Raw genomic sequence first — 13,823 nt, forward strand, 5'->3', positions numbered from 1 at the left:
TATCTCCACTGGGTTCTACTCTAGAGATAAATCCTTCCTCACCTACTGGATCTCTTTTTTAACTGCCAACATTTTCAGTTGGAATTCTCTCTCTCTCTTTTTGTCTCTTTCCTCCTTCTCTATCTCCACAATTTCTAATTCACTTTTAAATGCCAATTCTCTGTTCTTTGCTTCAAATTCAAGCTTTTTCAGTTCCTTTGCTTGTTCAAATTCAAACGTCTTCATTTGTAACTTATGTCTCACAACCTCCAGCCATGACTCACTAGTATCAGGTTTCACTTCCAACTGTAGATGCTATGCTTTTAATTATATCTGATTTCCTAGCCCCCTCAGGTAACCCCAATTTTAACTTACCTGCCAAAGCTGTTAACTTACTTTTGGTTATTTTTTTCCAACCCAATCGGAGTTATCTCTTCTTCTCCCAGACAAGTCTTAGTATTTGCCAAAGCCATCTTGCAGTCTCACCACTTGTAAAATACCTCACCAACTCTGCAATTCAAAGTGCTTCTCGCACTCATAACCTTAAGATTCAGCAATTCCAAACCAATCAAGGAATTAGAAATACTTTTATCCCAGCAAGATCCCCCCCAATTGTTATGAGACAGCCTTTCAGTAAAGTGGAGTTATTTAAAAATCCCAGAGGGAAATTTTAAACAACTGTCACAACCTATATTTTTAAGTGATATGTTTGTGATGCAACTCTAAATTTAGGAACCAGGCACCAGTTCTTGAGAGGTTTATATCAAAATAAATGAGACACTTATTAATTTACACAAGTTAAATATATACAAATGGCTACAAAATTACTCCTATCATAACATTTAATAAATTCCCAAACTAATCTCCATTAAGGCAACAGCAACCCATAGACTTAACCAGGCACCAGGCAAAGCATTTTCACCTTATGAATTCAAAATAAGGTTCCTTTCACTTTGGTTCCTGTGGAGTCAGTTGGAGGCTTACAGCTGTTTTGATCTTACATTGCCTCTACCCTGCACACACAAAACTGCTGAAGTTATACCTAGCACAGATCATTGAATGTGAACTCTCATTGTATCTCTTCTAACAATAAAACCCCTTTCATGGCATCAATTTTATTAGTAATATAAACATATTGCTCAGTCTCTGCTAGCTAGGTGCCAGATTGCACTCACCTTCTTGAATGCTCTATTCAAAAAATGCAAATGCACCCTGCCTCTCTTACATCTCAAAATTAGTACACATTAAAGTACCCAGACTAGCTGGCTTTAATCCAATTAAGACACACCTACAGATTAACCCTATATTCTTAAGAGAAAAATATTTTCCAATAATATTATATACATTAATACTTTAATGACAACTGCATGTTGCAACAGGGATCTGAGTGCCACATGACTGCAATCGACTGCACCCTGCACATGTGGGAAACTCAAGATCTGGGCGAATCCAATCCCTCTTGCATCCTGGCTGTCCTGGTCCCGGGTAAAATGCACAAAGTTGTCTGCCCTCGCAAAGATGGCATCCATGACCTCATGGATGCATTTGTGGGTGGAGGCTTGAGAGGCCCCACAGAGGTCACCTGTGAAGCCCTGAAAGGGGCCACTGGCATTGAAAATGAGCTCCGTGGTCATTTTCACAGCCACTGGCAGTGGATGCCCTCTATGTCCCTGTGGTGCTAAATCCTGCAGTTGCTGGCAGATGTGACTGACCAGTTCCCTAGACATGCACAGTCTTCAGCAACTCTGGTTCTCGGTCATCTGCAGGAATGAAAGGGTGTCACTAGGTGCTGACCAGTTGTGGCTCACTGTGGCTCTTTGGTAGCATGTGCAGGAGCCCCAGCTGCCCCTTCTTCCTGAGGTTGCTGACCCTGCTTCTGCGCAGCCAGGAACATCAGTCGCTCTCACCTCCGTTGCCTTCACTCACTGTGGGCCATCAGGCATACAGCTAGTACACCAGGCTCCATGATCCTGATGTACTCCTCCTGCAGGATGAAAGAGAGAGAGAGACATATGGTTAGCATGGGTGTACTAAGAACCTGGTTTGGCTAAGTGTGGAGGCCCTTTAATGCTTCCCGGAGAGTGCTGGGCACCACTTGGATGGCCAAAGATTAGTGAGCTGCATGGCTGCCCGAAACCCAACCACCTCCGCCCCACTCCACCCGACCGATTGGTGACAGTTTTGCCCATTGGTCTGCATGCTGTGCTCTCAGCTGAGGCACAGGCATTCTCCTAACCTGCACTGCAAGGCTGCACTGTTAGCTTGAACCATGAGGGAGACTGATCCAAACCGGGATGCTGACATTGTAAGGGGCTATGAGCGCCTCAAGCAGTGACTGCTCCATGGCCAGCTTTAGCAAGGAGATTGTACAACTTGTGCAGTCGTCCAACTGTTCTGCAGTCTGCAGGTAGGGGGAGTGCGAAAAGCTTTGGAGCGCTTGGTGGCACTTTGATTCTTCTGCTTTGCTTGAGTGGGCAGATAAACTAGAGGCCTGACTCCAATCATAACAATGTGACGACGCTTGAACTATCTCAGCTGCAGAGGAATTGTCACTTTATATAGGGTTCCCTAGTACGTGGCTACTTCCCTCGCCCACCCTACCCCCCACCCGAATGCCTGTGCGCTTTATTCAATGGCAGGGCAGTCCTTACCCTCCCTCCCCAAGTCGCCTCAATGGTAGGGCTGCCCTTGACCCACCCCCCACAACACTCCTCAAACTTGAATTCCAACAGGCAACCCTGGTGAAAGCTATACATTGTTGCTGTATACTCACCTCTGATTTCCCCTCAAGTGCCAAGTGCAAGTGCACATCTTTTATATGCTACTGTGTAACACGTCGACGTGCTTTCCCGCTGACATGGACGGACAATCTAGTGGGGTGGACACGATTCCGGCGGGCTGGCCTGATAATGATATGCAGATGTATTATAATGAGGTTCCCGACGTCCGATGGCGGGAAATGCAGCCCGCCATCAGTGGCCTGAACGGTGAACTGGTTTCACAACACCATGAAACCGAGTGCGCCATATTGTCTGCTCGTGCTACCGAACACGCCCGATGCCGGTGGGCACGGAAAATCCCGGCCAAGATTGTAAAGTAGTTATTTTTAAAGATGCTGTTATTTTACAGACATATTGTTGAGAGCAGAAACACCTTCAGCTGTTTTCCTCACTAATATTGATGCCCCTCATATTTAAAGTTTTCAAAAGACTAAGCAGAAATAGCAAAATCAAATTAAAGTTGATTTTTGAAAAAATAAGGTACTGATATTGAGACATCCTCATGAAACAAAATGGCGGTGTGCTGTGGTGCAATGAGCTCAATGATGTCTTTTCACTTTGGAGGGCTGGGTATGAATATGAATGCTGGATCAGCAGCCAGTATTGGCCAGTGAACATAGGTTGATGGGTGAACGGGGCTTGGTGCAAGTTAGTGGAAGATGAGAAGCCAGTCAGTAAAGTATCGCAATAGTCAAGTCTAGAGGTAACAAAAGCATGGATAAGGGTTCCAGAAGTAGATGAACTGAGGCAGGGCGGAGTTGGACAGAAGTGGAAGTACATGCTTGTGGTGACAGCAAAGACAGATGGTCGGAAGCTGATCTCAGAAACAGATGTGACCCCAAGGTTGCAAAAAGTCTATTGCAGCCTCAGATAGTTGCTGGGGAGAGGATGGAGTTGGTGTCTAGGGAATGCAGCTTCTGGTGGGAACCAAAGAGAATGGATTACATGCAGCACAGAAATAGGCCATTGAGCCCGACAAGTCCATGCTGGCCTTTCTGGTGGACTCAAGTGCCCTCCCACCTTTCCTCAGCTAAATCTTTCTATACAACCCTCTGTTCCATTCTCCCTCATAAACTTATCTAACCTCCCCTTAAATGCATTAATACTATTTGCTTCAACCACTCCTTGTGGTCGTGAGTTCCACATTCTCGTCACTCTCTGTGTAAAGAAGTTTCTTCTGAATTCCCAATTTGATTTCTTGGCAACCATTTTTTTTTTCACGGACCCTAGCTTTGCTCTTCCCCACAAGTGGAAACACTCTCTGCGCATCCACTCTATCAAAATCCATCATAATTTTAAAGACCTCTATTAGGTAGCCCCTCTTTTCACGAATGTCAGTCTTTCTAATGTTTAGTCATGATAAGGTTCTACTCATCTGGTACTGATTTTGGAAAAGCAGTTTGACAAACTGGAGACATTAAAGTGATCGAGAGAAATTGTGGTCAGGTAGAGATGGGTGTCATCAGCGTACATGTGGAACCTGACGTGCTTTCGGATGGTATCGCCGAGGGGTAGCATGTAAGACAAGAAATAGGAGGGAGCCAAGGATACATGCATAGGGTCTCTAGAAGTAACGGTGTGGGAGTCGGAGGAGAAGCCACTGCAGTTGATTTTCTGGCTATGAATAGATAGATAAGAATGGAACCGGGTGAGTGCAGTCCCACCCAGCTGGACAAGGGAGGACAGGCATTGAAGGAGAATGGTGTGGTCAACCGAATGAAAGGCTGCAGACAGGTTGAGAGGGTGAAGAAGGATAGATTACTATGGTCACAGATACATAGGACTTAATAAATGTGATAAGGGCAGTTTCAGTAATGAGACAGGAGCAGAAACCTGACTGGAGGGATTCAAATGTGGAATTCCTGGAATGATAGATTTGGGGAACCAAAAAGTTTCATGTCATTTGCAGGATAATCTTTGAAGTAATTTTGTTCTCAGAAATCTACAAAAGCCGGCTCAGAGCTTGGAAATGGAAGTGATACATTTAACAAACCTGTTAGAACCTCATGAAAATATTGGTGACATGGGGCAAAATTTTACACGCGGGCAGATGCCTGACACATTCAAGCGTAAAATAGCGCGCGATGACGTGGGTAAGCATCCCGACATCATCACGCACTCGTGCAATATTTCGGTCAGTGGGCACGTGCAGGTGCCGGAGCTGCACCCATCGTTAATTAAGAGGTCAGTTAAGGCCATTAAAAAGCCATCAACGCCAATTTTTCATTGCCCGTGTGATCTTGCGCTCGTCGCACAGGCAAAACGGGTAGGCGGCCAGCCGACAATTTCAAAAACCATACCCATGGGCGAGATAAAAGGGGTCAGCAGCATTGCCAGTGTCAGTCGTGGTACATAGTTTGCTGCTGGTGACTTACTGGTACTTGGCAAGTTCAACTCTGTTTGGGACTTCATTGTTACAATTTCCAGACTTCATTTCAGGACTCCTTTGTGATCCAAGGCCCCCGGAGGTTTCAGACCATGTGGACCCTTCCAGGTATCAGACAGCCTTCTGTTACCCTGGTAATGAGGATTGTGGTCTCCACTGGTGGCACCTTCTCTGAGGGGGAAGAGAGGGGCAGAAGGGAGAGGAGGCCAGATGTCCCAATGCCGCTTCCAGGGGAGGGGCCTGTGGGAGGACAGGCACAGGCTCAAGCAGCGCAGGGCCAGCAGAAAGTACAAGGTGGAAGGGACTGCAGAAGACGCCACTATCCTGCTGCCACGGTTTACTGTTGGCAACGCAGCTACCTCAATATGTCCGATGTGCACCTCTCAAGGGAGACCGTAACCTCCATTTGTCAGATGATTGGGCCTGAGATCAGCTCTGACTGTGTGGGCAGACACGCCATGCCAATGGCACTGAAGGTCACAGCGTCCTCAGCTTCTATGCCTCTGGCTCTTTCTAGGGCTCAGTGAGGGATCTTTGTGGAGTGTCCCAATCAGCTGTCCACAGTTGTGCCAAGCTGGTGATAGAAACTCTGTTCAGGCGGGCATTGACTTTCATTCATTTCCATACAGACGAGGCCAGCCAGGTAGAGTGAGCCCGAGGGTGCATTTGACTGCACGCGTGTGGCCATCAAGGTGCCAGTGGGTCAGCTGGGTGCCTTCATCAACAGGTAGGGCTTCCACTCCATGAATGTGGGGGAGGCAATGGCATAGGGGACTAGAAATCCAGAGACGCAAGATCTGGGGACCCGGGTTCAAATCACAGCAGAATTTGAATTCAATAAAAATCTGGAATGAAAGTCTAATGATGAAACTATTTTCGATTGTTATAAAAACCCATCTGGCTAATTAATGTCCTTAACTGCTCTGGCCTGGCCTACATGTGACTCCAGAACCATAACAATGTGGTTGACTCTTAAATGCCCTGTGAGCAAGGGCAATGAAGGATGGGCAATAAATGCTGACCATGAACGAATAAAAAAAAAGGTAACGTGTGACCACGGGAAGCTAATTCTGCAAGTCTTTGCAAGGTACCCGAGTAGCTCCAGCTCCCATGATGCTTATATTCTGAGATACTCGCAGATGCCGGGGCTCTTCAGTGCTCCAGCCCGACTGGATTGATGGCTGCTGGGTGACACTGAAAAGGTGGCTCGTAATGCCTCTCCGCCACCCAAGAACAAAGGCAGAGCAGCGTTACAATACGAGTCATGCCTCCACAAAGCTGGTGATAGGGAAGACCATAGGCCTTCTCAAGATAGGCTTCCGATGCCTGGACCGTTCAGGGGGTGCACTACAATAAGCATACTCAGGCCATCAGAACCAAAGCAAATGTTATTAATGTTATCGTCACATTGAAATCATTGTGACATTACCATTACTGATGGTGTTGTCCACACTAGCAGACATATAAACCAAATATAAATGAACAGAAAATCACTCGTAAACTGCCCCTCTTGTGCCCATGGTGCCTTAAACTTACGTTTGTGAGTGCTACGCCTTGGTGCCACCGCATACCCTCATGGATCTCCGCCAGATCCTCCTGCACATCCCGCTGGACACATCCAGCATCTGCCGCCTAATGGACGACTCCAGAGGCTCATCATCTGCCTTCGACTCAGCATCGCTCTGGTGTCCTGCTGTCCTCTGACTGCCGGCGCCCTGGACACTCTCTGCCTCCACCTGCTCCTCAAGCAAGTGTGAAGTTCCCTCACCAATGTGCACCGACAATGTAGCCACCGATCTAATGCTCACCGAGGTGCTGGTATCTGCGCTGGTGCCTGCTTCAGAGAGCAGGTGTGACGCAGGTGCACGTGAAGCCCAGTGGTCCTCCGACATCAGGGGTGGCCCTTTGGCGTCCAGAGACCGAGTGCGTGCTGGCGAACCTGAAAGGAAGAACAAGGACATGTCATTAGTTTAAGTCATCACACTGTTGCTGCGCATGCCAGGCACCTGGTGAGACAATGGAGATCTGCATCACGATGCCATCGTCTTTCAATCATCAATGGGATCTTCAGATTTGAGGCTCCCATCAATGAAGAGACTACACAAGAATAGTTGCACAATCTGAACATCTGACCTCTGTGCCCTGCGCTCTTACCATCGTCTGGCACCCCCACCTCTCCACGCCCAGTTGCACGTGAAGCTGCTTTGCCAGCTCCAGGGCGTCCTGCTCATTCCTGCTGAGCAGCAGAGGGTTGGGCGGGCCTCCGCCTGTACGTGCATCTCTGCTTGGTTATGGCTTGTCTTCTCCTGAAAGGACAGAGGAGCATCAATTAGTCCACTGTCTACCTGCACCGCCATTGCAGCCTGGCCAACCCCAGCTGAGGAGCACCTGGCAGGGCACATCCGAGTCGTGGCTCTCGAGCTGCAAGGAGTCCAAGCAGCCAGGACTCCCCCCCGGCCTTGGCCAGCTCTGGTGCCATTGACACTTGGCACTCAGACTCTAGCACCCCTGAGGTCCAAAGGGAATGGCCACGCCTTAACACTTCTGCACACTGACCCATGCCAACATGGTACTCATCCTTCCTGAGTGCAGCAGGTCATTGAGCCACTCCTGGCACTGCACCCATGTGCGCCGCACCACGTCATGGCTGTTCACCAATGTTGTAACATCCTCCCATGCCCTTTTTGTGAGATGCGGTGGCCTCTTCCTCCCATCTCTGGGGACAACAGTGTCCCTTCTGGCAGCCACCTCCTCCAGCTGGACTGCGGGGCACTCATCCAAAAAGCAGAGGGCCAAGTGCTCACCCAACCTGCCCTCCCGCCTGGCGTCTCCAGCCGTACCCGACTCTATCAAGACAACGCAGAACTGATGTCCTTCCATGGCAGCCTTTCTGGGGCTGCCTGGGCCATTTTTAAACCAGCCGCCAGGTTGCCATTGGACCTGACGGCCAACAGGCCCCCATTCCCGCTCGGCCCTTCCCAACCAGTGAAGAGCTGCGTTTCACATTGGGCGGGCCTTAAGTGGCCCGCCAGCATGAAATTGCAGTCGGGGGCCAATCGCGGGTGGCAGGCAATTTCCTGGCCATTCCTGGTCCCGCCAACTGCGCTTGCCCGCCGACCTCAAAATGCTGTCCATGGTAAACTGAGTGAAGCACTTAAACGGGGACATTTCAATCAGGAAAGAATTTACGAATGAGATACTCAAAGAATCAGTCTTGGGGCACTTTATTTCATTTACATTAATGATTTGGACGAGGCTCCTAAAGTGTATTTACAAATTAGAAGATGATGCCAAATTATGAACATTAAGGGGTAATTTCCTGGCTTTTGTGATACCAGCAAGGAATCAGTTCACATAAAGTCCATCTTGAAGATTCAGTACTGCTCTGCAAAAAAAGGTTGGAAAATCTTGCCCGGCACATTTCCCAATTGCCGAAGTGCTTAACCATTAATCACTGTCCTGATAGTATGAAGTCAAAGAATTACCTCTCGTCAATAATGAGGAAAAAGACAACTGGGAAAAAAAGGATTTAGATATTTTAGACATAGTGCACCACTTGGCAGATGCAGTTCAATGTGGATAAGTATGTAAGATTCGACAAGTAATCGACAGAGCTGCTCCAGGTCAATTTTGGTGAAGGAATCAAATATTAGGAGACACGATAAATGCAGTCAACAAGATTATCATTCTACAAAGAGCAATAGTTTTATGAAATAAAGTACGGGGTAAAACCATCAAAGTAAACAGCATATAGAATTTCTAGAGACAATATTAGATAATGCCCTGAGAAGGCAGGTTAAGTGTGGTTAAGACCTATCTTAAAGTCTTTGAAGCGTTTGAACCAAATTACTTATTGCTGTTTTTAAATTTTTATATTTTCATATTATAAAATTGTTTTTATATTAATTTAGCTGTTTCATTGCAAAAAAAATTATCCCCGATTTTGCAGTGGGAAGGGTGGTGAAATTGTCAGTGTTCACCCTCATTACTTGACTGAAATTAAGGGCAGCTTTGGAAGTCTGAAGAAATCCAGATGTTTCTTTCGGTGATTCTACTCTCCTCCAGCTGGTGCGCAGTTGAGGTCTCCCAAGAAGTCTCATGGCATCAAGTCAAACATGGGCAAGAAAACCTCCTGCTCTTTACTACCTAATCTGCCACTATGCCCTGTGCACCACACCACCCCGACCTCAGCTGATGAATCAGCGCTCCTCCATGTTGAACACTAGTTGGAGGAAGCACTGAAGGTGGCAAGGGGGAAGAATGTATTCTGGCTGGGGGAGTAACAATGTCGGTAGCCCCATCACAGACTGAGCTGGCTGAGTCCAAAAGGATATAGCTGCTAGACTGGGTCTGTGGCAGGTGGTGAGGGAACCAACAAGAGGGAAAATATACTGGACCTCATCCTGACCAGCCTGCTTGCCACAGATGTACCTGTCCATGACAGTATCGGTAGGAATGACCACGACACAGTTTCTGTGGAGGAAAGGTCCAGTCTTCATTTTGAGGATACCCTCCACCATGTTGTGTGGCACAGCCATTGTGCTAGACGGGATAGATTTTGAACAGATCTAGCAACTCAAAACTGAGCATCTACTTTTTTATGATTCATTCATGGGATGTGGGCGTCGCTGGCCAGGCCAGCATTTATTGCCCATCCCCTATTGCCCTTGAGAAGGAGGTAGTGAGCTGCCTTCTTGAACTGCTGCTGTTCATGTGGTAGGTATGAGGTGCTGTGGGCCATGAGCAGCAACAGAATCGTATTCAGCCACAATATGTAACCTCATGGCCCAGCATTCCCCACTCTATCATTACAATCAAGCCAGGGTATCAACCTTGGTTCAATGAAGGGTGCATGAGGATATGCCAGAAGCAGCACAATGCACACCTAAAAATGAGGTGTCCACCTCATGAAGCTACATCACAGGACTATTTGCATGCCAAACAGCTGAAGCAGCATGCGATAGACAGAGCTAAGTGACCATGCAACTAATGGGTCAGATCTAAGCTCTGTAGTCCTGCCACATCTAGTAATGAATGGTGGTGGACAGTTAAACAACAACAGGAGGACAAGACTTCACAAATATCTCCATCCTCAATGGCAGGGGAGCCCGACACATCAGTGCAAAAGACAAGGCTGAAGCATTTGCAAGTCTTCAGCCAGAACTGATGGGTGGATGATCTATCTTGGCCTCCTCCGGAGGTCCCCAGCACCACAGCTGCCAGTCTTCAGCAAATTTGATTCACTCCACGTGATATCAAGAAATGGCTGAAGGCACTGGATACTGAAAAGGGTATGGGCCCTGACAACAGTCTGGCAAATAGTAGACTTAATTATGCCCCAGAACTAGCCACAATGCTAGGCAAGCTGTTCCAGTACAGCCCCAACACTGGCAACTACCCAGCAATGTGGAAAATTGGCCAGATATGTCCTGTCCTAAAAAAGCAGAATCTAACCTGACTAATTACTGCCCTGTCAGTCTACTCTCGATCTTCAGCAAAGTGATAGGAGGTGTCATCAACAGTGCTATCAAGCAGCACATACTCAGCAATAATTGCTCATTTACACTCAGCTTGGGTTCTGCCAGGGCCACTCAGCTCCTGATCTCATTACAGCTTTGATCCACATATGGACAAAAGAGCTGAGATCAAGAGGTGAGGTGCGAGTGACTGTCCTTGACATCACAGAGCCCTAGTCAATGAGAATCAGGGGGAAAATTCTTCACTAGTTGGAGTCATACCTAGCACAAAGGAAGATGATTAAGGCTGTTGGAGGCCAATCATCTCAGCCCTGGTACATTGCTGCAAGAGTTCCTCAGGATGGTGACCTCGGCCCAAACACATTCAGCTGCTTCATCAATGACCTTCCCTCCATCATAAAGTCAGAAGTGGGCTGTTCGCTGATAATGGCACTGTCATTTGCAAATCCACAGATACTGAAGCAGTCTGTATCTATATGCAAGTCATGGACAACATTCAGGCTTGGGCTGAAAAGTGGCAAGTAACATTCTCATCACACAAGTGCTAGGCAATGACCATCTCCAACAATCGAGAATCTAACCATCTCCCCTTGACATTCAGTGGCATTGCCATCACTGAATCCCCCACTGTCAACATCCTGGGGTTACCATTGGCCAGAAACTGAACTGGACCAGCCATAAAAATACTGTGACTACAAGAGCAGGTCAGAGGCTGGGAATTCTGTGGCGAATAGCTCACCTCCTGACTCCCCAAAGCCTGTCCACCATCTACAAGGCACAAGTCAGGAATGAAATATTCTCCACTTGCCTGGATGAGTGCAGCTGCAACAACTCTCTAGAAGCTCAACACCATCCAGGACAAAGCAACCCGCTTGATTGGCATCCCATCCACCACCAGAAATATTCACTTCCTCAAACAGTGGCAGCAGTGTATACCATCTACAAGATGCACTGCAGCAACTCACCAAGGCTCCTTCAATAGCACCTTCCAAACCCGCGACCATTACCGCCTAGTAGAACTAGGGTAGCAGATACATGGAAACACCATCAGCTGAAAGTTCCCCTCCAAGTCACTCACTATCCTGAATTGGAAATATATCGCCGTTCCTTCACTGTCACTGGGTCAGAATCCTGGAACTCCCTTCCTAACAACACTGTGGGTGTACCTACACCACATGGACTGCAGCGGTTCAAGAAGGCAGCTCACCACCACCTTCTCAAGGGCAATTAGGGAATAAATGCTGGCTTAGTCAACAACGCCCACACCCCGTGAATGAATGAATGAAAAAAAACACCCTCTCCTGGACAACAATTCCTAAACCATTCAGCAATTTGACAAAATCTTATACTTTTACACTTTTAGTCTCATTGTCATATCTCTTGAAAAGGCATACTTTGAGGTGTAACTGGTTTTTTAACAGTGTATTAAGTTCATGATTACAATTTAAATACCCTCAGTGGCTCAAAAACCTAATTTTATATTTGCGAAATGTCAAATTTCTCCATTATGATAAAAAAATTCATTTATTATTAAAACAATATTTTTTCTTAAGTTTGTTTATATCATTATTTTAGTTTTAATCTTAATGCAATCACAATCCTTTATTTCACTATCTGAACATTTAAATTAAAAGCGAAGAATAAAAGGGCTTTTAATGACCTGGTTTGTGTCTATGAGAAAACTTCAATGTGACTAGTCGCTTATCCTGCTTGCTGACATCACTGCTTCTGCATCCCTGCAGTTTCCCTTGACATGGTGCAATATTTAAAAGTGCCATTGGGAAAGGGGAAGTATGTTCTAAAGAGATTGCTAGATCTTATTGGGCAGCTTTTTTCAAGGTCAGTGGCAAGTGCCATTGCTTCACTAGTGACTTCAAAATTCAGACCATTACATTTTTTTTTATTATTCATTCATGGGGTGTGGGCTTCATTGGCTGGGCCAGCATTTATTCCCTAGTTGCCCTTGAGAAAGTAATGGTGAGCTGCCTTATTGAACCGCTGTAGTCCATGTGGTGTAGGTACACCCACAGTGTGCTGTTCGAAAGGGAGTTCCAGGATTTTGACCCAGCAACAGTGAAAGAATGACAAAATATTTCCAAGTCAGGATGTGAGTGACTTGGAGGGGAACTTCTAGGTGGCGGTGTTCCCATCTATCTGCTGCCCTTGTCCTTCTAGATGGTAGTGGTCTTGGGTTTGTAAGGTGCTGTCTAAGGAGCCTTGGTGAATTCTGGCAGTGCATCTTGTAGGTACACATTGCTGCTACTGTGCATTGGTGGTGGAGGGAGTGAATGTTTGTGGATGTGATGCCAATCAAGTGGGCTGCTTTGTCCTGGATGGTGTCAAGCTACTTGAGTGTTGTGGGAGCTGCACTCATCCAGGCAAGTGTGGAGTATTCCATCACGCTCCTGACTTGCACCTTGTAGAGGGTGGAGAGGTTTTGGGGAGTCAGGAGGTGGGTTACTCGTCGCACTATTCCTAGTCTCTGACCTGCTCTTGTAGCCACAGTATTCATATGTCCAGTCCAGTTCAGTTCCTGGTCAATGGTAACTCCCAGGTTGTTGATAGTGGGGGATTCAGTGATGGTAATGCCATTGAACATCAAGGGTCAATGGTTGGATTCTCTCTTGTTGAAGATGGTCATTGCCTGACACTTGATACTTGTGTGGTGCATATGTTACTTGCCACTTGTCAGCCCAAACCTGGATATTGCCCAGGTCTTGCTGCATTTGGACATGGGTTGCTTCAGTATCTGAGGAGCCGTGAAAGGTGCTGAACATTGTGCAATCATCAGTGAACATCCCCACTTCTGACCTTATGATGGAAGGAAGGTCATTGATGAAGCAGCTGTAGATGGTTGGGCCAAGGACGCTACTCTGAGCAAGTCCTGCAGTGATGTCCTGGAGCTGAGATGACTGACAGCCAATAACCACAGCCATCTTCCTTTGTGCTAGGTAGGACTCCAACCAGCAGGGAGTTTTCCCCTGATTCCCATTGGCTCCAGTTTTTCTAGGACTTCTTGATGCCACACTCTGTCAAATGCAACCTTAATTTCAAGGGCAGTCACTCTCACCTCACCTCGGGAGTTCAACGCTTTTGTCCTTGTTTGAACCTAGGCTGTAATGAGGTCAGGAACTGAGTGTCCCTGGCGGAACCCAAACTGGGCATCAGTGAGCAGGTTATTGCTAAGCAAGTGCCACTTGA

This window comes from Cetorhinus maximus, chromosome 2 (genome assembly GCF_964194155.1).
Source record: "Cetorhinus maximus chromosome 2, sCetMax3.hap1.1, whole genome shotgun sequence".
Classification (NCBI taxonomy): Eukaryota; Metazoa; Chordata; class Chondrichthyes; order Lamniformes; family Cetorhinidae; genus Cetorhinus; species Cetorhinus maximus.